The 16,705-nt window shown below is 51.3% G+C and overlaps 34 non-coding genes across 34 annotated transcripts; 7 read left to right on the top strand and 27 right to left on the bottom strand.

The window, feature by feature from the left end:
• Positions 1-319: 319 nt before the first annotated feature.
• Positions 320-393, bottom strand: Trnam-cau (transfer RNA methionine (anticodon CAU)). Its single transcript has one exon. It is a non-coding gene; the product is annotated as a tRNA-Met (tRNA).
• Positions 394-691: 298 nt separating this feature from the next.
• On the bottom strand, positions 692-762 carry Trnag-gcc (transfer RNA glycine (anticodon GCC)). Its single transcript has one exon. It is a non-coding gene; the product is annotated as a tRNA-Gly (tRNA).
• A 323-nt stretch (positions 763-1,085) lies between these two features.
• On the top strand, positions 1,086-1,157 carry Trnag-ucc (transfer RNA glycine (anticodon UCC)). Its single transcript has one exon. It is a non-coding gene; the product is annotated as a tRNA-Gly (tRNA).
• A 768-nt stretch (positions 1,158-1,925) lies between these two features.
• On the bottom strand, positions 1,926-1,999 carry Trnai-aau (transfer RNA isoleucine (anticodon AAU)). The gene has a single exon. It is a non-coding gene; the product is annotated as a tRNA-Ile (tRNA).
• A 257-nt stretch (positions 2,000-2,256) lies between these two features.
• On the bottom strand, positions 2,257-2,328 carry Trnae-uuc (transfer RNA glutamic acid (anticodon UUC)). The gene has a single exon. It is a non-coding gene; the product is annotated as a tRNA-Glu (tRNA).
• Positions 2,329-2,765: 437 nt separating this feature from the next.
• Positions 2,766-2,838, bottom strand: Trnam-cau (transfer RNA methionine (anticodon CAU)). The gene has a single exon. It is a non-coding gene; the product is annotated as a tRNA-Met (tRNA).
• Positions 2,839-3,132: 294 nt separating this feature from the next.
• Trnag-gcc (transfer RNA glycine (anticodon GCC)) lies at positions 3,133-3,203 on the bottom strand. Its single transcript has one exon. It is a non-coding gene; the product is annotated as a tRNA-Gly (tRNA).
• A 323-nt stretch (positions 3,204-3,526) lies between these two features.
• Positions 3,527-3,598, top strand: Trnag-ucc (transfer RNA glycine (anticodon UCC)). Its single transcript has one exon. It is a non-coding gene; the product is annotated as a tRNA-Gly (tRNA).
• Positions 3,599-4,342: 744 nt separating this feature from the next.
• Trnai-aau (transfer RNA isoleucine (anticodon AAU)) lies at positions 4,343-4,416 on the bottom strand. Its single transcript has one exon. It is a non-coding gene; the product is annotated as a tRNA-Ile (tRNA).
• A 257-nt stretch (positions 4,417-4,673) lies between these two features.
• On the bottom strand, positions 4,674-4,745 carry Trnae-uuc (transfer RNA glutamic acid (anticodon UUC)). Its single transcript has one exon. It is a non-coding gene; the product is annotated as a tRNA-Glu (tRNA).
• Positions 4,746-5,182: 437 nt separating this feature from the next.
• On the bottom strand, positions 5,183-5,255 carry Trnam-cau (transfer RNA methionine (anticodon CAU)). Its single transcript has one exon. It is a non-coding gene; the product is annotated as a tRNA-Met (tRNA).
• Positions 5,256-5,549: 294 nt separating this feature from the next.
• On the bottom strand, positions 5,550-5,620 carry Trnag-gcc (transfer RNA glycine (anticodon GCC)). The gene has a single exon. It is a non-coding gene; the product is annotated as a tRNA-Gly (tRNA).
• Positions 5,621-5,943: 323 nt separating this feature from the next.
• On the top strand, positions 5,944-6,015 carry Trnag-ucc (transfer RNA glycine (anticodon UCC)). Its single transcript has one exon. It is a non-coding gene; the product is annotated as a tRNA-Gly (tRNA).
• Positions 6,016-6,759: 744 nt separating this feature from the next.
• Positions 6,760-6,833, bottom strand: Trnai-aau (transfer RNA isoleucine (anticodon AAU)). Its single transcript has one exon. It is a non-coding gene; the product is annotated as a tRNA-Ile (tRNA).
• Positions 6,834-7,090: 257 nt separating this feature from the next.
• Trnae-uuc (transfer RNA glutamic acid (anticodon UUC)) lies at positions 7,091-7,162 on the bottom strand. Its single transcript has one exon. It is a non-coding gene; the product is annotated as a tRNA-Glu (tRNA).
• A 437-nt stretch (positions 7,163-7,599) lies between these two features.
• On the bottom strand, positions 7,600-7,672 carry Trnam-cau (transfer RNA methionine (anticodon CAU)). The gene has a single exon. It is a non-coding gene; the product is annotated as a tRNA-Met (tRNA).
• A 294-nt stretch (positions 7,673-7,966) lies between these two features.
• On the bottom strand, positions 7,967-8,037 carry Trnag-gcc (transfer RNA glycine (anticodon GCC)). Its single transcript has one exon. It is a non-coding gene; the product is annotated as a tRNA-Gly (tRNA).
• A 323-nt stretch (positions 8,038-8,360) lies between these two features.
• Trnag-ucc (transfer RNA glycine (anticodon UCC)) lies at positions 8,361-8,432 on the top strand. Its single transcript has one exon. It is a non-coding gene; the product is annotated as a tRNA-Gly (tRNA).
• A 744-nt stretch (positions 8,433-9,176) lies between these two features.
• Positions 9,177-9,250, bottom strand: Trnai-aau (transfer RNA isoleucine (anticodon AAU)). The gene has a single exon. It is a non-coding gene; the product is annotated as a tRNA-Ile (tRNA).
• Positions 9,251-9,507: 257 nt separating this feature from the next.
• Positions 9,508-9,579, bottom strand: Trnae-uuc (transfer RNA glutamic acid (anticodon UUC)). The gene has a single exon. It is a non-coding gene; the product is annotated as a tRNA-Glu (tRNA).
• A 437-nt stretch (positions 9,580-10,016) lies between these two features.
• Trnam-cau (transfer RNA methionine (anticodon CAU)) lies at positions 10,017-10,089 on the bottom strand. Its single transcript has one exon. It is a non-coding gene; the product is annotated as a tRNA-Met (tRNA).
• Positions 10,090-10,383: 294 nt separating this feature from the next.
• Positions 10,384-10,454, bottom strand: Trnag-gcc (transfer RNA glycine (anticodon GCC)). Its single transcript has one exon. It is a non-coding gene; the product is annotated as a tRNA-Gly (tRNA).
• A 323-nt stretch (positions 10,455-10,777) lies between these two features.
• Positions 10,778-10,849, top strand: Trnag-ucc (transfer RNA glycine (anticodon UCC)). The gene has a single exon. It is a non-coding gene; the product is annotated as a tRNA-Gly (tRNA).
• Positions 10,850-11,592: 743 nt separating this feature from the next.
• Trnai-aau (transfer RNA isoleucine (anticodon AAU)) lies at positions 11,593-11,666 on the bottom strand. The gene has a single exon. It is a non-coding gene; the product is annotated as a tRNA-Ile (tRNA).
• Positions 11,667-11,923: 257 nt separating this feature from the next.
• On the bottom strand, positions 11,924-11,995 carry Trnae-uuc (transfer RNA glutamic acid (anticodon UUC)). Its single transcript has one exon. It is a non-coding gene; the product is annotated as a tRNA-Glu (tRNA).
• A 437-nt stretch (positions 11,996-12,432) lies between these two features.
• Positions 12,433-12,505, bottom strand: Trnam-cau (transfer RNA methionine (anticodon CAU)). Its single transcript has one exon. It is a non-coding gene; the product is annotated as a tRNA-Met (tRNA).
• Positions 12,506-12,799: 294 nt separating this feature from the next.
• Trnag-gcc (transfer RNA glycine (anticodon GCC)) lies at positions 12,800-12,870 on the bottom strand. Its single transcript has one exon. It is a non-coding gene; the product is annotated as a tRNA-Gly (tRNA).
• Positions 12,871-13,193: 323 nt separating this feature from the next.
• On the top strand, positions 13,194-13,265 carry Trnag-ucc (transfer RNA glycine (anticodon UCC)). The gene has a single exon. It is a non-coding gene; the product is annotated as a tRNA-Gly (tRNA).
• Positions 13,266-14,009: 744 nt separating this feature from the next.
• Positions 14,010-14,083, bottom strand: Trnai-aau (transfer RNA isoleucine (anticodon AAU)). Its single transcript has one exon. It is a non-coding gene; the product is annotated as a tRNA-Ile (tRNA).
• A 257-nt stretch (positions 14,084-14,340) lies between these two features.
• On the bottom strand, positions 14,341-14,412 carry Trnae-uuc (transfer RNA glutamic acid (anticodon UUC)). Its single transcript has one exon. It is a non-coding gene; the product is annotated as a tRNA-Glu (tRNA).
• A 437-nt stretch (positions 14,413-14,849) lies between these two features.
• Positions 14,850-14,922, bottom strand: Trnam-cau (transfer RNA methionine (anticodon CAU)). The gene has a single exon. It is a non-coding gene; the product is annotated as a tRNA-Met (tRNA).
• Positions 14,923-15,216: 294 nt separating this feature from the next.
• Trnag-gcc (transfer RNA glycine (anticodon GCC)) lies at positions 15,217-15,287 on the bottom strand. The gene has a single exon. It is a non-coding gene; the product is annotated as a tRNA-Gly (tRNA).
• A 323-nt stretch (positions 15,288-15,610) lies between these two features.
• Positions 15,611-15,682, top strand: Trnag-ucc (transfer RNA glycine (anticodon UCC)). The gene has a single exon. It is a non-coding gene; the product is annotated as a tRNA-Gly (tRNA).
• A 731-nt stretch (positions 15,683-16,413) lies between these two features.
• On the bottom strand, positions 16,414-16,487 carry Trnai-aau (transfer RNA isoleucine (anticodon AAU)). Its single transcript has one exon. It is a non-coding gene; the product is annotated as a tRNA-Ile (tRNA).
• Positions 16,488-16,705: the final 218 nt, after the last annotated feature.

Here is a 16,705-nt window from a genome sequence, read left to right as displayed (position 1 = left end):
TTGCAGCGGGTAGGAGGAAAAGCAAAGCTGTAAGTAGTAATATTTATTTACTTATTTCGCAAGTAAAGACCTGCTGCCTGTCATTATATAGCAAGGTCATACATTGTGTGACTTTACATGTTATATCATACGAAATTCAGTTTTATTACTAGTACTTTTTTTCTTGAAAATTTTACAAAAGAACTGCAACTAGTAATAACGGGATGTAAACATTTTCACGCTGAGTCGTTGAAGCCTTGTGGATAACAAACTACTAAGTGTTTCGCTCCTTCGCAACCCCAGAGTCGTCGACTCAGCTGTGAACGATAGTAAATTAAATTGCCCCGGGTGAGGATCGAACTCACGACCTTAAGATTATGAGACTTACGCGCTGCCTACTGCGCTAACCGAGGCAGGCGATCGCCCACAGCTTTCTGGAATCTTGCTAAGTACCGAATACCAGTGGGTAGAGAGTCTGCACTCCCTTGGCTCATTTTTTCTGTTGCTACACGTGCATTCCCGGCGCGGCAGGCAACTTGCGATGCTAGGCCGACGCCAGTATGTACAATAGCACGCAAGAGTCCAAACGAGCAGTCGTGCGCGCTGCATGATTGCTTCTTTCCACACGGAATCCCGCGGTTCATTCTCATGGCTCACGCAGTTCGAGTGCGAAAGACACGCAGCACCACTATCGGAGAAAAAAACAAAACGATGCATCGGCCGGGAATCGAACCCGGGCCGCCCGCGTGGCAGGCGAGCATTCTACCACTGAACCACCGATGCTCAGCTAGTTCACAGCTTCCTGGTGCTTTCCGCGGCAGACGTCTGAGGGGAAAGTGGGACTGCCGTCCAGCGCCGTCGCATCCTCTCGAGAGATTGCTACAGACGCTGAATCCTGCACTGCACTGCTTAAAAATGATCGTCTAAGTACTCTTGTGGCGCACGCACGCGACGACTCTTGCCAAAGGACGCGAAATGTGCGTAGAGACGCTGCCTGGATGAGCTCGCCTACCCCGTAACGCGCCTACAGCTACGACCACCTTCTGCCGCCGCCGACAGGCGGGAAGCAGACACAGCGCGGCTGGCGAGGCGCGGAAGGGAACTGTGCGGTGGTGGTGTAATGGTAAGCATAGTTGCCTTCCAAGCAGTTGATCCGGGTTCGATTCCCGGCCACCGCAGCAGGCTTTTACTTTTGCGTATGAGTACTTTTGCCACGCGTCCTTAAATTAATGTTTCTTTCCCCATCTTACCCGCTGCACGCCACCCTATAGCGTGTGCGTCGATTCCCCTTGAGTCTCGACTTGTCATTCCCCTTGAGTCTCGACTTGTCTCGACTTTGCTCAGCTGACGCGAGAGCTGACGCTCTCCAATCGGCCTATATCAAAAGGACAAGCACGCGAAACGACTGAGAGAGATACGGCGAGCCGGGCACAACATTACTTATGCCACAAGTAAATACCTGCTGCCTGTTATCATGTATTGTCTGATTTTACATGTTCTGTCAGGCAAATTCCGTTTTATTACTAGTAGATTTCTTTTTTTTTTTCTTTGTTGAAAATTTTACAACACGCTCCTTCATTTCACTGTGGCCGCACGGCGCGACTTGGCATACCGAGAGGCAAAACGTGGCGCCAGTGCCCTTGACCGAATAGCGCTGCAGCTCCGAAACCGAAGAGGAAAGAGAAATACGAATTGAAACTGTCGACAGTGCCCTATGTTCGCAGGCGGTCACCCGCCCAAGCACTGACAACGCCCAACGTCGCGCACTTGTGGTGATCGGACGAGAAACTGTGTGTTCAGCGTGCTGTGACCAGTGAAATGTTTTAGCGCGTCCCGACAAGTCGCGTTCGGGTCCCCTATCAGCTCCCACACAATGTGACGATTTCTTTGTCACCATACTTCCCCAGGGAAATCGGCGTTGCCTTTTTGAAATAGTAAAATCGTAGTGGCCCGTGGGGGGATCGAACCCACGACCTTCGCGTTATTAGCACGACGCTCTAACCAACTGAGCTAACGGGCCTCGGTGCAGAAAGTCTCCCATTGCTTCGCGGGAATTGCTCTGCGTATTGCCATGTAACATTTCTATGGCAGCAATCCAACAGTGGACCAGCGTCTCTTCTCCCTCTATGCCGCTGCTCGTAGTAATTTCGTTGCGTGCCCGTTTCTCTCGACTGTTGTCAGCCGACGTTTACGAACCAGTAGCTATAATGCGAGGAGGACGTGAAACAGCATTTCGCACGGTCAAAACTTGTCGTCATTTGTTCCGAAAAAATTCCATTCCGGTACCGGGAATCGAACCCGGGCCTCCTGGGTGAAAGCCAGGTATCCTAGCCACTAGACCACACCGGACGTGCACATTCTTCTCCGGGTTTACACCCCCTCCACTCGCTTTCCGTTACGCACTTTCCCTGTTTGCGAGCATCTTCTCGCGTATGGCAAAAGTCACAGTCCTTTGCTTTTGGCCTCGTTGTTGCAGCGGTAGGAGGAAAAGCAAAGCTGTAAGTAGTAATATTTATTTACTTATTTCGCAAGTAAAGACCTGCTGCCTGTCATTATATAGCAGGTCATACATTGTGTGACTTTACATGTTATATCATACGAAATTCAGTTTTATTACTAGTACTTTTTTTCTTGAAAATTTTACAAAAGAACTGCAACTAGTAATAACGGGATGTAAACATTTTCACGCTGAGTCGTTGAAGCCTTGTGGATAACAAACTACTAAGTGTTTCGCTCCTTCGCAACCCCAGAGTCGTCGACTCAGCTGTGAACGATAGTAAATTAAATGCCCCGGGTGAGGATCGAACTCACGACCTTAAGATTATGAGACTTACGCGCTGCCTACTGCGCTACCGAGGCAGGCGATCGCCACAGCTTCTGGAATCTTGCTAAGTACCGAATACCAGTGGTAGAGAGTCTGCACTCCCTGGCTCATTTTTTCTGTTGCTACACGTGCATTCCCGGCGCGGCAGGCAACTTGCGATGCTAGGCCGACGCCAGTATGTACAATAGCACGCAAGAGTCCAAACGAGCAGTCGTGCGCGCTGCATGATTGCTTCTTTCCACACGGAATCCCGCGGTTCATTCTCATGGCTCACGCAGTTCGAGTGCGAAAGACACGCAGCACCACTATCGGAGAAAAAAACAAAACGATGCATCGGCCGGGAATCGAACCCGGGCCGCCCGCGTGGCAGGCGAGCATTCTACCACTGAACCACCGATGCTCAGCTACTTCACAGCTTCCTGGTGCTTTCCGCGGCAGACGTCTGAGGGGAAAGTGGGACTGCCGTCCAGCGCCGTCGCATCCTCTCGAGAGATTGCTACAGACGCTGAATCCTGCACTGCACTGCTTAAAAATGATCGTCTAAGTACTCTTGTGGCGCACGCACGCGACGACTCTTGCCAAAGGACGCGAAATGTGCGTAGAGACGCTGCCTGGATGAGCTCGCCTACCCCGTAACGCGCCTACAGCTACGACCACCTTCTGCCGCCGCCGACAGGCGGGAAGCAGACACAGCGCGGCTGGCGAGGCGCGGAAGGGAACTGTGCGGTGGTGGTGTAATGGTAAGCATAGTTGCCTTCCAAGCAGTTGATCCGGGTTCGATTCCCGGCCACCGCAGCAGGCTTTTACTTTTGCGTATGAGTACTTTTGCCACGCGTCCTTAAATTAATGTTTCTTTCCCCATCTTACCCGCTGCACGCCACCCTATAGCGTGTGCGTCGATTCCCCTTGAGTCTCGACTTGTCTCGACTTTGCTCAGCTGACGCGAGAGCTGACGCTCTCCAATCGGCCTATATCAAAAGGACAAGCACGCGAAACGACTGAGAGAGATACGGCGAGCCGGGCACAACATTACTTATGCCACAAGTAAATACCTGCTGCCTGTTATCATGTATTGTCTGATTTTACATGTTCTGTCAGGCAAATTCCGTTTTATTACTAGTAGATTTCTTTTTTTTTTTCTTTGTTGAAAATTTTACAACACGCTCCTTCATTTCACTGTGGCCGCACGGCGCGACTTGGCATACCGAGAGGCAAAACGTGGCGCCAGTGCCCTTGACCGAATAGCGCTGCAGCTCCGAAACCGAAGAGGAAAGAGAAATACGAATTGAAACTGTCGACAGTGCCCTATGTTCGCAGGCGGTCACCCGCCCAAGCACTGACAACGCCCAACGTCGCGCACTTGTGGTGATCGGACGAGAAACTGTGTGTTCAGCGTGCTGTGACCAGTGAAATGTTTTAGCGCGTCCCGACAAGTCGCGTTCGGGTCCCCTATCAGCTCCCACACAATGTGACGATTTCTTTGTCACCATACTTCCCCAGGGAAATCGGCGTTGCCTTTTTGAAATAGTAAAATCGTAGTGGCCCGTGGGGGGATCGAACCCACGACCTTCGCGTTATTAGCACGACGCTCTAACCAACTGAGCTAACGGGCCTCGGTGCAGAAAGTCTCCCATTGCTTCGCGGGAATTGCTCTGCGTATTGCCATGTAACATTTCTATGGCAGCAATCCAACAGTGGACCAGCGTCTCTTCTCCCTCTATGCCGCTGCTCGTAGTAATTTCGTTGCGTGCCCGTTTCTCTCGACTGTTGTCAGCCGACGTTTACGAACCAGTAGCTATAATGCGAGGAGGACGTGAAACAGCATTTCGCACGGTCAAAACTTGTCGTCATTTGTTCCGAAAAAATTCCATTCCGGTACCGGGAATCGAACCCGGGCCTCCTGGGTGAAAGCCAGGTATCCTAGCCACTAGACCACACCGGACGTGCACATTCTTCTCCGGGTTTACACCCCCTCCACTCGCTTTCCGTTACGCACTTTCCCTGTTTGCGAGCATCTTCTCGCGTATGGCAAAAGTCACAGTCCTTTGCTTTTGGCCTCGTTGTTGCAGCGGTAGGAGGAAAAGCAAAGCTGTAAGTAGTAATATTTATTTACTTATTTCGCAAGTAAAGACCTGCTGCCTGTCATTATATAGCAGGTCATACATTGTGTGACTTTACATGTTATATCATACGAAATTCAGTTTTATTACTAGTACTTTTTTTCTTGAAAATTTTACAAAAGAACTGCAACTAGTAATAACGGGATGTAAACATTTTCACGCTGAGTCGTTGAAGCCTTGTGGATAACAAACTACTAAGTGTTTCGCTCCTTCGCAACCCCAGAGTCGTCGACTCAGCTGTGAACGATAGTAAATTAAATGCCCCGGGTGAGGATCGAACTCACGACCTTAAGATTATGAGACTTACGCGCTGCCTACTGCGCTACCGAGGCAGGCGATCGCCACAGCTTCTGGAATCTTGCTAAGTACCGAATACCAGTGGTAGAGAGTCTGCACTCCCTGGCTCATTTTTTCTGTTGCTACACGTGCATTCCCGGCGCGGCAGGCAACTTGCGATGCTAGGCCGACGCCAGTATGTACAATAGCACGCAAGAGTCCAAACGAGCAGTCGTGCGCGCTGCATGATTGCTTCTTTCCACACGGAATCCCGCGGTTCATTCTCATGGCTCACGCAGTTCGAGTGCGAAAGACACGCAGCACCACTATCGGAGAAAAAAACAAAACGATGCATCGGCCGGGAATCGAACCCGGGCCGCCCGCGTGGCAGGCGAGCATTCTACCACTGAACCACCGATGCTCAGCTAGTTCACAGCTTCCTGGTGCTTTCCGCGGCAGACGTCTGAGGGGAAAGTGGGACTGCCGTCCAGCGCCGTCGCATCCTCTCGAGAGATTGCTACAGACGCTGAATCCTGCACTGCACTGCTTAAAAATGATCGTCTAAGTACTCTTGTGGCGCACGCACGCGACGACTCTTGCCAAAGGACGCGAAATGTGCGTAGAGACGCTGCCTGGATGAGCTCGCCTACCCCGTAACGCGCCTACAGCTACGACCACCTTCTGCCGCCGCCGACAGGCGGGAAGCAGACACAGCGCGGCTGGCGAGGCGCGGAAGGGAACTGTGCGGTGGTGGTGTAATGGTAAGCATAGTTGCCTTCCAAGCAGTTGATCCGGGTTCGATTCCCGGCCACCGCAGCAGGCTTTTACTTTTGCGTATGAGTACTTTTGCCACGCGTCCTTAAATTAATGTTTCTTTCCCCATCTTACCCGCTGCACGCCACCCTATAGCGTGTGCGTCGATTCCCCTTGAGTCTCGACTTGTCTCGACTTTGCTCAGCTGACGCGAGAGCTGACGCTCTCCAATCGGCCTATATCAAAAGGACAAGCACGCGAAACGACTGAGAGAGATACGGCGAGCCGGGCACAACATTACTTATGCCACAAGTAAATACCTGCTGCCTGTTATCATGTATTGTCTGATTTTACATGTTCTGTCAGGCAAATTCCGTTTTATTACTAGTAGATTTCTTTTTTTTTTTCTTTGTTGAAAATTTTACAACACGCTCCTTCATTTCACTGTGGCCGCACGGCGCGACTTGGCATACCGAGAGGCAAAACGTGGCGCCAGTGCCCTTGACCGAATAGCGCTGCAGCTCCGAAACCGAAGAGGAAAGAGAAATACGAATTGAAACTGTCGACAGTGCCCTATGTTCGCAGGCGGTCACCCGCCCAAGCACTGACAACGCCCAACGTCGCGCACTTGTGGTGATCGGACGAGAAACTGTGTGTTCAGCGTGCTGTGACCAGTGAAATGTTTTAGCGCGTCCCGACAAGTCGCGTTCGGGTCCCCTATCAGCTCCCACACAATGTGACGATTTCTTTGTCACCATACTTCCCCAGGGAAATCGGCGTTGCCTTTTTGAAATAGTAAAATCGTAGTGGCCCGTGGGGGGATCGAACCCACGACCTTCGCGTTATTAGCACGACGCTCTAACCAACTGAGCTAACGGGCCTCGGTGCAGAAAGTCTCCCATTGCTTCGCGGGAATTGCTCTGCGTATTGCCATGTAACATTTCTATGGCAGCAATCCAACAGTGGACCAGCGTCTCTTCTCCCTCTATGCCGCTGCTCGTAGTAATTTCGTTGCGTGCCCGTTTCTCTCGACTGTTGTCAGCCGACGTTTACGAACCAGTAGCTATAATGCGAGGAGGACGTGAAACAGCATTTCGCACGGTCAAAACTTGTCGTCATTTGTTCCGAAAAAATTCCATTCCGGTACCGGGAATCGAACCCGGGCCTCCTGGGTGAAAGCCAGGTATCCTAGCCACTAGACCACACCGGACGTGCACATTCTTCTCCGGGTTTACACCCCCTCCACTCGCTTTCCGTTACGCACTTTCCCTGTTTGCGAGCATCTTCTCGCGTATGGCAAAAGTCACAGTCCTTTGCTTTTGGCCTCGTTGTTGCAGCGGTAGGAGGAAAAGCAAAGCTGTAAGTAGTAATATTTATTTACTTATTTCGCAAGTAAAGACCTGCTGCCTGTCATTATATAGCAGGTCATACATTGTGTGACTTTACATGTTATATCATACGAAATTCAGTTTTATTACTAGTACTTTTTTTCTTGAAAATTTTACAAAAGAACTGCAACTAGTAATAACGGGATGTAAACATTTTCACGCTGAGTCGTTGAAGCCTTGTGGATAACAAACTACTAAGTGTTTCGCTCCTTCGCAACCCCAGAGTCGTCGACTCAGCTGTGAACGATAGTAAATTAAATGCCCCGGGTGAGGATCGAACTCACGACCTTAAGATTATGAGACTTACGCGCTGCCTACTGCGCTACCGAGGCAGGCGATCGCCACAGCTTCTGGAATCTTGCTAAGTACCGAATACCAGTGGTAGAGAGTCTGCACTCCCTGGCTCATTTTTTCTGTTGCTACACGTGCATTCCCGGCGCGGCAGGCAACTTGCGATGCTAGGCCGACGCCAGTATGTACAATAGCACGCAAGAGTCCAAACGAGCAGTCGTGCGCGCTGCATGATTGCTTCTTTCCACACGGAATCCCGCGGTTCATTCTCATGGCTCACGCAGTTCGAGTGCGAAAGACACGCAGCACCACTATCGGAGAAAAAAACAAAACGATGCATCGGCCGGGAATCGAACCCGGGCCGCCCGCGTGGCAGGCGAGCATTCTACCACTGAACCACCGATGCTCAGCTAGTTCACAGCTTCCTGGTGCTTTCCGCGGCAGACGTCTGAGGGGAAAGTGGGACTGCCGTCCAGCGCCGTCGCATCCTCTCGAGAGATTGCTACAGACGCTGAATCCTGCACTGCACTGCTTAAAAATGATCGTCTAAGTACTCTTGTGGCGCACGCACGCGACGACTCTTGCCAAAGGACGCGAAATGTGCGTAGAGACGCTGCCTGGATGAGCTCGCCTACCCCGTAACGCGCCTACAGCTACGACCACCTTCTGCCGCCGCCGACAGGCGGGAAGCAGACACAGCGCGGCTGGCGAGGCGCGGAAGGGAACTGTGCGGTGGTGGTGTAATGGTAAGCATAGTTGCCTTCCAAGCAGTTGATCCGGGTTCGATTCCCGGCCACCACAGCAGGCTTTTACTTTTGCGTATGAGTACTTTTGCCACGCGTCCTTAAATTAATGTTTCTTTCCCCATCTTACCCGCTGCACGCCACCCTATAGCGTGTGCGTCGATTCCCCTTGAGTCTCGACTTGTCTCGACTTTGCTCAGCTGACGCGAGAGCTGACGCTCTCCAATCGGCCTATATCAAAAGGACAAGCACGCGAAACGACTGAGAGAGATACGGCGAGCCGGGCACAACATTACTTATGCCACAAGTAAATACCTGCTGCCTGTTATCATGTATTGTCTGATTTTACATGTTCTGTCAGGCAAATTCCGTTTTATTACTAGTAGATTTCTTTTTTTTTTTCTTTGTTGAAAATTTTACAACACGCTCCTTCATTTCACTGTGGCCGCACGGCGCGACTTGGCATACCGAGAGGCAAAACGTGGCGCCAGTGCCCTTGACCGAATAGCGCTGCAGCTCCGAAACCGAAGAGGAAAGAGAAATACGAATTGAAACTGTCGACAGTGCCCTATGTTCGCAGGCGGTCACCCGCCCAAGCACTGACAACGCCCAACGTCGCGCACTTGTGGTGATCGGACGAGAAACTGTGTGTTCAGCGTGCTGTGACCAGTGAAATGTTTTAGCGCGTCCCGACAAGTCGCGTTCGGGTCCCCTATCAGCTCCCACACAATGTGACGATTTCTTTGTCACCATACTTCCCCAGGGAAATCGGCGTTGCCTTTTTGAAATAGTAAAATCGTAGTGGCCCGTGGGGGGATCGAACCCACGACCTTCGCGTTATTAGCACGACGCTCTAACCAACTGAGCTAACGGGCCTCGGTGCAGAAAGTCTCCCATTGCTTCGCGGGAATTGCTCTGCGTATTGCCATGTAACATTTCTATGGCAGCAATCCAACAGTGGACCAGCGTCTCTTCTCCCTCTATGCCGCTGCTCGTAGTAATTTCGTTGCGTGCCCGTTTCTCTCGACTGTTGTCAGCCGACGTTTACGAACCAGTAGCTATAATGCGAGGAGGACGTGAAACAGCATTTCGCACGGTCAAAACTTGTCGTCATTTGTTCCGAAAAAATTCCATTCCGGTACCGGGAATCGAACCCGGGCCTCCTGGGTGAAAGCCAGGTATCCTAGCCACTAGACCACACCGGACGTGCACATTCTTCTCCGGGTTTACACCCCCTCCACTCGCTTTCCGTTACGCACTTTCCCTGTTTGCGAGCATCTTCTCGCGTATGGCAAAAGTCACAGTCCTTTGCTTTTGGCCTCGTTGTTGCAGCGGTAGGAGGAAAAGCAAAGCTGTAAGTAGTAATATTTATTTACTTATTTCGCAAGTAAAGACCTGCTGCCTGTCATTATATAGCAGGTCATACATTGTGTGACTTTACATGTTATATCATACGAAATTCAGTTTTATTACTAGTACTTTTTTTCTTGAAAATTTTACAAAAGAACTGCAACTAGTAATAACGGGATGTAAACATTTTCACGCTGAGTCGTTGAAGCCTTGTGGATAACAAACTACTAAGTGTTTCGCTCCTTCGCAACCCCAGAGTCGTCGACTCAGCTGTGAACGATAGTAAATTAAATGCCCCGGGTGAGGATCGAACTCACGACCTTAAGATTATGAGACTTACGCGCTGCCTACTGCGCTACCGAGGCAGGCGATCGCCACAGCTTCTGGAATCTTGCTAAGTACCGAATACCAGTGGTAGAGAGTCTGCACTCCCTGGCTCATTTTTTCTGTTGCTACACGTGCATTCCCGGCGCGGCAGGCAACTTGCGATGCTAGGCCGACGCCAGTATGTACAATAGCACGCAAGAGTCCAAACGAGCAGTCGTGCGCGCTGCATGATTGCTTCTTTCCACACGGAATCCCGCGGTTCATTCTCATGGCTCACGCAGTTCGAGTGCGAAAGACACGCAGCACCACTATCGGAGAAAAAAACAAAACGATGCATCGGCCGGGAATCGAACCCGGGCCGCCCGCGTGGCAGGCGAGCATTCTACCACTGAACCACCGATGCTCAGCTAGTTCACAGCTTCCTGGTGCTTTCCGCGGCAGACGTCTGAGGGGAAAGTGGGACTGCCGTCCAGCGCCGTCGCATCCTCTCGAGAGATTGCTACAGACGCTGAATCCTGCACTGCACTGCTTAAAAATGATCGTCTAAGTACTCTTGTGGCGCACGCACGCGACGACTCTTGCCAAAGGACGCGAAATGTGCGTAGAGACGCTGCCTGGATGAGCTCGCCTACCCCGTAACGCGCCTACAGCTACGACCACCTTCTGCCGCCGCCGACAGGCGGGAAGCAGACACAGCGCGGCTGGCGAGGCGCGGAAGGGAACTGTGCGGTGGTGGTGTAATGGTAAGCATAGTTGCCTTCCAAGCAGTTGATCCGGGTTCGATTCCCGGCCACCGCAGCAGGCTTTTACTTTTGCGTATGAGTACTTTTGCCACGCGTCCTTAAATTAATGTTTCTTTCCCCATCTTACCCGCTGCACGCCACCCTATAGCGTGTGCGTCGATTCCCCTTGAGTCTCGACTTGTCTCGACTTTGCTCAGCTGACGCGAGAGCTGACGCTCTCCAATCGGCCTATATCAAAAGGACAAGCACGCGAAACGACTGAGAGAGATACGGCGAGCCGGGCACAACATTACTTATGCCACAAGTAAATACCTGCTGCCTGTTATCATGTATTGTCTGATTTTACATGTTCTGTCAGGCAAATTCCGTTTTATTACTAGTAGATTTCTTTTTTTTTTCTTTGTTGAAAATTTTACAACACGCTCCTTCATTTCACTGTGGCCGCACGGCGCGACTTGGCATACCGAGAGGCAAAACGTGGCGCCAGTGCCCTTGACCGAATAGCGCTGCAGCTCCGAAACCGAAGAGGAAAGAGAAATACGAATTGAAACTGTCGACAGTGCCCTATGTTCGCAGGCGGTCACCCGCCCAAGCACTGACAACGCCCAACGTCGCGCACTTGTGGTGATCGGACGAGAAACTGTGTGTTCAGCGTGCTGTGACCAGTGAAATGTTTTAGCGCGTCCCGACAAGTCGCGTTCGGGTCCCCTATCAGCTCCCACACAATGTGACGATTTCTTTGTCACCATACTTCCCCAGGGAAATCGGCGTTGCCTTTTTGAAATAGTAAAATCGTAGTGGCCCGTGGGGGGATCGAACCCACGACCTTCGCGTTATTAGCACGACGCTCTAACCAACTGAGCTAACGGGCCTCGGTGCAGAAAGTCTCCCATTGCTTCGCGGGAATTGCTCTGCGTATTGCCATGTAACATTTCTATGGCAGCAATCCAACAGTGGACCAGCGTCTCTTCTCCCTCTATGCCGCTGCTCGTAGTAATTTCGTTGCGTGCCCGTTTCTCTCGACTGTTGTCAGCCGACGTTTACGAACCAGTAGCTATAATGCGAGGAGGACGTGAAACAGCATTTCGCACGGTCAAAACTTGTCGTCATTTGTTCCGAAAAAATTCCATTCCGGTACCGGGAATCGAACCCGGGCCTCCTGGGTGAAAGCCAGGTATCCTAGCCACTAGACCACACCGGACGTGCACATTCTTCTCCGGGTTTACACCCCCTCCACTCGCTTTCCGTTACGCACTTTCCCTGTTTGCGAGCATCTTCTCGCGTATGGCAAAAGTCACAGTCCTTTGCTTTTGGCCTCGTTGTTGCAGCGGTAGGAGGAAAAGCAAAGCTGTAAGTAGTAATATTTATTTACTTATTTCGCAAGTAAAGACCTGCTGCCTGTCATTATATAGCAGGTCATACATTGTGTGACTTTACATGTTATATCATACGAAATTCAGTTTTATTACTAGTACTTTTTTTCTTGAAAATTTTACAAAAGAACTGCAACTAGTAATAACGGGATGTAAACATTTTCACGCTGAGTCGTTGAAGCCTTGTGGATAACAAACTACTAAGTGTTTCGCTCCTTCGCAACCCCAGAGTCGTCGACTCAGCTGTGAACGATAGTAAATTAAATGCCCCGGGTGAGGATCGAACTCACGACCTTAAGATTATGAGACTTACGCGCTGCCTACTGCGCTACCGAGGCAGGCGATCGCCACAGCTTCTGGAATCTTGCTAAGTACCGAATACCAGTGGTAGAGAGTCTGCACTCCCTGGCTCATTTTTTCTGTTGCTACACGTGCATTCCCGGCGCGGCAGGCAACTTGCGATGCTAGGCCGACGCCAGTATGTACAATAGCACGCAAGAGTCCAAACGAGCAGTCGTGCGCGCTGCATGATTGCTTCTTTCCACACGGAATCCCGCGGTTCATTCTCATGGCTCACGCAGTTCGAGTGCGAAAGACACGCAGCACCACTATCGGAGAAAAAAACAAAACGATGCATCGGCCGGGAATCGAACCCGGGCCGCCCGCGTGGCAGGCGAGCATTCTACCACTGAACCACCGATGCTCAGCTAGTTCACAGCTTCCTGGTGCTTTCCGCGGCAGACGTCTGAGGGGAAAGTGGGACTGCCGTCCAGCGCCGTCGCATCCTCTCGAGAGATTGCTACAGACGCTGAATCCTGCACTGCACTGCTTAAAAATGATCGTCTAAGTACTCTTGTGGCGCACGCACGCGACGACTCTTGCCAAAGGACGCGAAATGTGCGTAGAGACGCTGCCTGGATGAGCTCGCCTACCCCGTAACGCGCCTACAGCTACGACCACCTTCTGCCGCCGCCGACAGGCGGGAAGCAGACACAGCGCGGCTGGCGAGGCGCGGAAGGGAACTGTGCGGTGGTGGTGTAATGGTAAGCATAGTTGCCTTCCAAGCAGTTGATCCGGGTTCGATTCCCGGCCACCGCAGCAGGCTTTTACTTTTGCGTATGAGTACTTTTGCCACGCGTCCTTAAATTAATGTTTCTTTCCCCATCTGACCCGCTGCACGCCACCCTATAGCGTGTGCGTCGATTCCCCTTGAGTCTCGACTTGTCTCGACTTTGCTCAGCTGACGCGAGAGCTGACGCTCTCCAATCGGCCTATATCAAAAGGACAAGCACGCGAAACGACTGAGAGAGATACGGCGAGCCGGGCACAACATTACTTATGCCACAAGTAAATACCTGCTGCCTGTTATCATGTATTGTCTGATTTTACATGTTCTGTCAGGCAAATTCCGTTTTATTACTAGTAGATTTCTTTTTTTTTTTCTTTGTTGAAAATTTTACAACACGCTCCTTCATTTCACTGTGGCCGCACGGCGCGACTTGGCATACCGAGAGGCAAAACGTGGCGCCAGTGCCCTTGACCGAATAGCGCTGCAGCTCCGAAACCGAAGAGGAAAGAGAAATACGAATTGAAACTGTCGACAGTGCCCTATGTTCGCAGGCGGTCACCCGCCCAAGCACTGACAACGCCCAACGTCGCGCACTTGTGGTGATCGGACGAGAAACTGTGTGTTCAGCGTGCTGTGACCAGTGAAATGTTTTAGCGCGTCCCGACAAGTCGCGTTCGGGTCCCCTATCAGCTCCCACACAATGTGACGATTTCTTTGTCACCATACTTCCACGGGGAAATCGGCGTTGCCTTTTTGAAATAGTAAAATCGTAGTGGCCCGTGGGGGGATCGAACCCACGACCTTCGCGTTATTAGCACGACGCTCTAACCAACTGAGCTAACGGGCCTCGGTGCAGAAAGTCTCCCATTGCTTCGCGGGAATTGCTCTGCGTATTGCCATGTAACATTTCTATGGCAGCAATCCAACAGTGGACCAGCGTCTCTTCTCCCTCTATGCCGCTGCTCGTAGTAATTTCGTTGCGTGCCCGTTTCTCTCGACTGTTGTCAGCCGACGTTTACGAACCAGTAGCTATAATGCGAGGAGGACGTGAAACAGCATTTCGCACGGTCAAAACTTGTCGTCATTTGTTCCGAAAAAATTCCATTCCGGTACCGGGAATCGAACCCGGGCCTCCTGGGTGAAAGCCAGGTATCCTAGCCACTAGACCACACCGGACGTGCACATTCTTCTCCGGGTTTACACCCCCTCCACTCGCTTTCCGTTACGCACTTTCCCTGTTTGCGAGCATCTTCTCGCGTATGGCAAAAGTCACAGTCCTTTGCTTTTGGCCTCGTTGTTGCAGCGGTAGGAGGAAAAGCAAAGCTGTAAGTAGTAATATTTATTTACTTATTTCGCAAGTAAAGACCTGCTGCCTGTCATTATATAGCAGGTCATACATTGTGTGACTTTACATGTTATATCATACGAAATTCAGTTTTATTACTAGTACTTTTTTTCTTGAAAATTTTACAAAAGAACTGCAACTAGTAATAACGGGATGTAAACATTTTCACGCTGAGTCGTTGAAGCCTTGTGGATAACAAACTACTAAGTGTTTCGCTCCTTCGCAACCCCAGAGTCGTCGACTCAGCTGTGAACGATAGTAAATTAAATGCCCCGGGTGAGGATCGAACTCACGACCTTAAGATTATGAGACTTACGCGCTGCCTACTGCGCTACCGAGGCAGGCGATCGCCACAGCTTCTGGAATCTTGCTAAGTACCGAATACCAGTGGTAGAGAGTCTGCACTCCCTGGCTCATTTTTTCTGTTGCTACACGTGCATTCCCGGCGCGGCAGGCAACTTGCGATGCTAGGCCGACGCCAGTATGTACAATAGCACGCAAGAGTCCAAACGAGCAGTCATGCGCGCTGCATGATTGCTTCTTTCCACACGGAATCCCGCGGTTCATTCTCATGGCTCACGCAGTTCGAGTGCGAAAGACACGCAGCACCACTATCGGAGAAGAAAACAAAACGATGCATCGGCCGGGAATCGAACCCGGGCCGCCCGCGTGGCAGGCGAGCATTTTACCACTGAACCACCGATGCTCAGCTAGTTCACAGCTTCCTGGTGCTTTCCGCGGCAGACGTCTGAGGGGAAAGTGGGACTGCCGTCCAGCGCCGTCGCATCCTCTCGAGAGATTGCTACAGACGCTGAATCCTGCACTGCACTGCTTAAAAATGATCGTCTAAGTACTCTTGTGGCGCACGCACGCGACGACTCTTGCCAAAGGACGCGAAATGTGCGTAGAGACGCTGCCTGGATGAGCTCGCCTACCCCGTAACGCGCCTACAGCTACGACCACCTTCTGCCGCCGCCGACAGGCGGGAAGCAGACACAGCGCGGCTGGCGAGGCGCGGAAGGCAACTGTGCGGTGGTGGTGTAATGGTCAGCATAGTTGCCTTCCAAGCAGTTGATCCGGGTTCGATTCCCGGCCACCGCAGCAGGCTTTAACTTTTGCGTATGAGTACTTTTGCCACACGTCCTTAAATTAATGTTTCTTTCGCCATCTTACACCCTATAGCGTGTGCGTCGATTCCCCTTGAGTCTCGACTTGTCTCGACTTTGCTCAGCTGACGCGAGAGCTGACGCTCTCCAATCGGCCTATATCAAAAGGACAAGCACGCGAAACGACTGAGAGAGGTATGGCGAGGCGGGCACAACATTACTTATGCCACAAGTAAATACCTGCTGCCTGTTATCATGTATTGTCTGATTTTACATGTTCTGTCAGGCAAATTCCGTTTTATTACTAGTAGATTTCTTTTTTTTTTCTTTGTTGAAAATTTTACAACACGCTCCTTCATTTCACTGTGGCCGCACGGCGCGACTTGGCATACCGAGAGGCAAAACGTGGCGCCAGTGCCCTTGACCGAATAGCGCTGCAGCTCCGAAACCGAAGAGGAAAGAGAAATACGAATTGAAACTGTCGACAGTGCCCTATGTTCGCAGGCGGTCACCCGCCCAAGCACTGACAACGCCCAACGTCGCGCAGTTGTGGTGATCGGACGAGAAACTGTGTGTTCAGCGTGCTGTGACCAGTGAAATGTTTTAGCGCGTCCCGACAAGTCGCGTTCGGGTCCCCTATCAGCTCCCACACAATGTGACGATTTCTTTGTCACCATACTTCCCCGGGGAAATCGGCGTTGCCTTTTTGAAATAGTAAAATCGCAGTGGCCCGTGGGGGGATCGAACCCACGACCTTCGCGTTATTAGCACGACGCTCTAACCAACTGAGCTAACGGGCCTCGCTGCAGACAGTCTCCCATTGCTTCGCGGGAATTGCTCTGCGTATTGCCATGTAACATTTCTATGGCAGCAATCCAACAGTGGACCAGCGTCTCTTCTCCCTCTATGCCGCTGCTCGTAGTAATTTCGTTGCGTGCCCGTTTCTCTCGCCTGTTGTCAGCTGACGTTTACGAACCAGTAGCTATAATGCGAGGAGGACGTGAAACAGCATTTCGCA

The sequence above is a fragment of the Schistocerca cancellata genome, chromosome 2 (assembly GCF_023864275.1).
Source record: "Schistocerca cancellata isolate TAMUIC-IGC-003103 chromosome 2, iqSchCanc2.1, whole genome shotgun sequence".
Lineage (NCBI taxonomy): Eukaryota > Metazoa > Arthropoda > Insecta > Orthoptera > Acrididae > Schistocerca > Schistocerca cancellata.
Note: the sequence above shows the minus strand (reverse complement) of the source record. Positions and strands in the feature narration are given on the sequence as shown.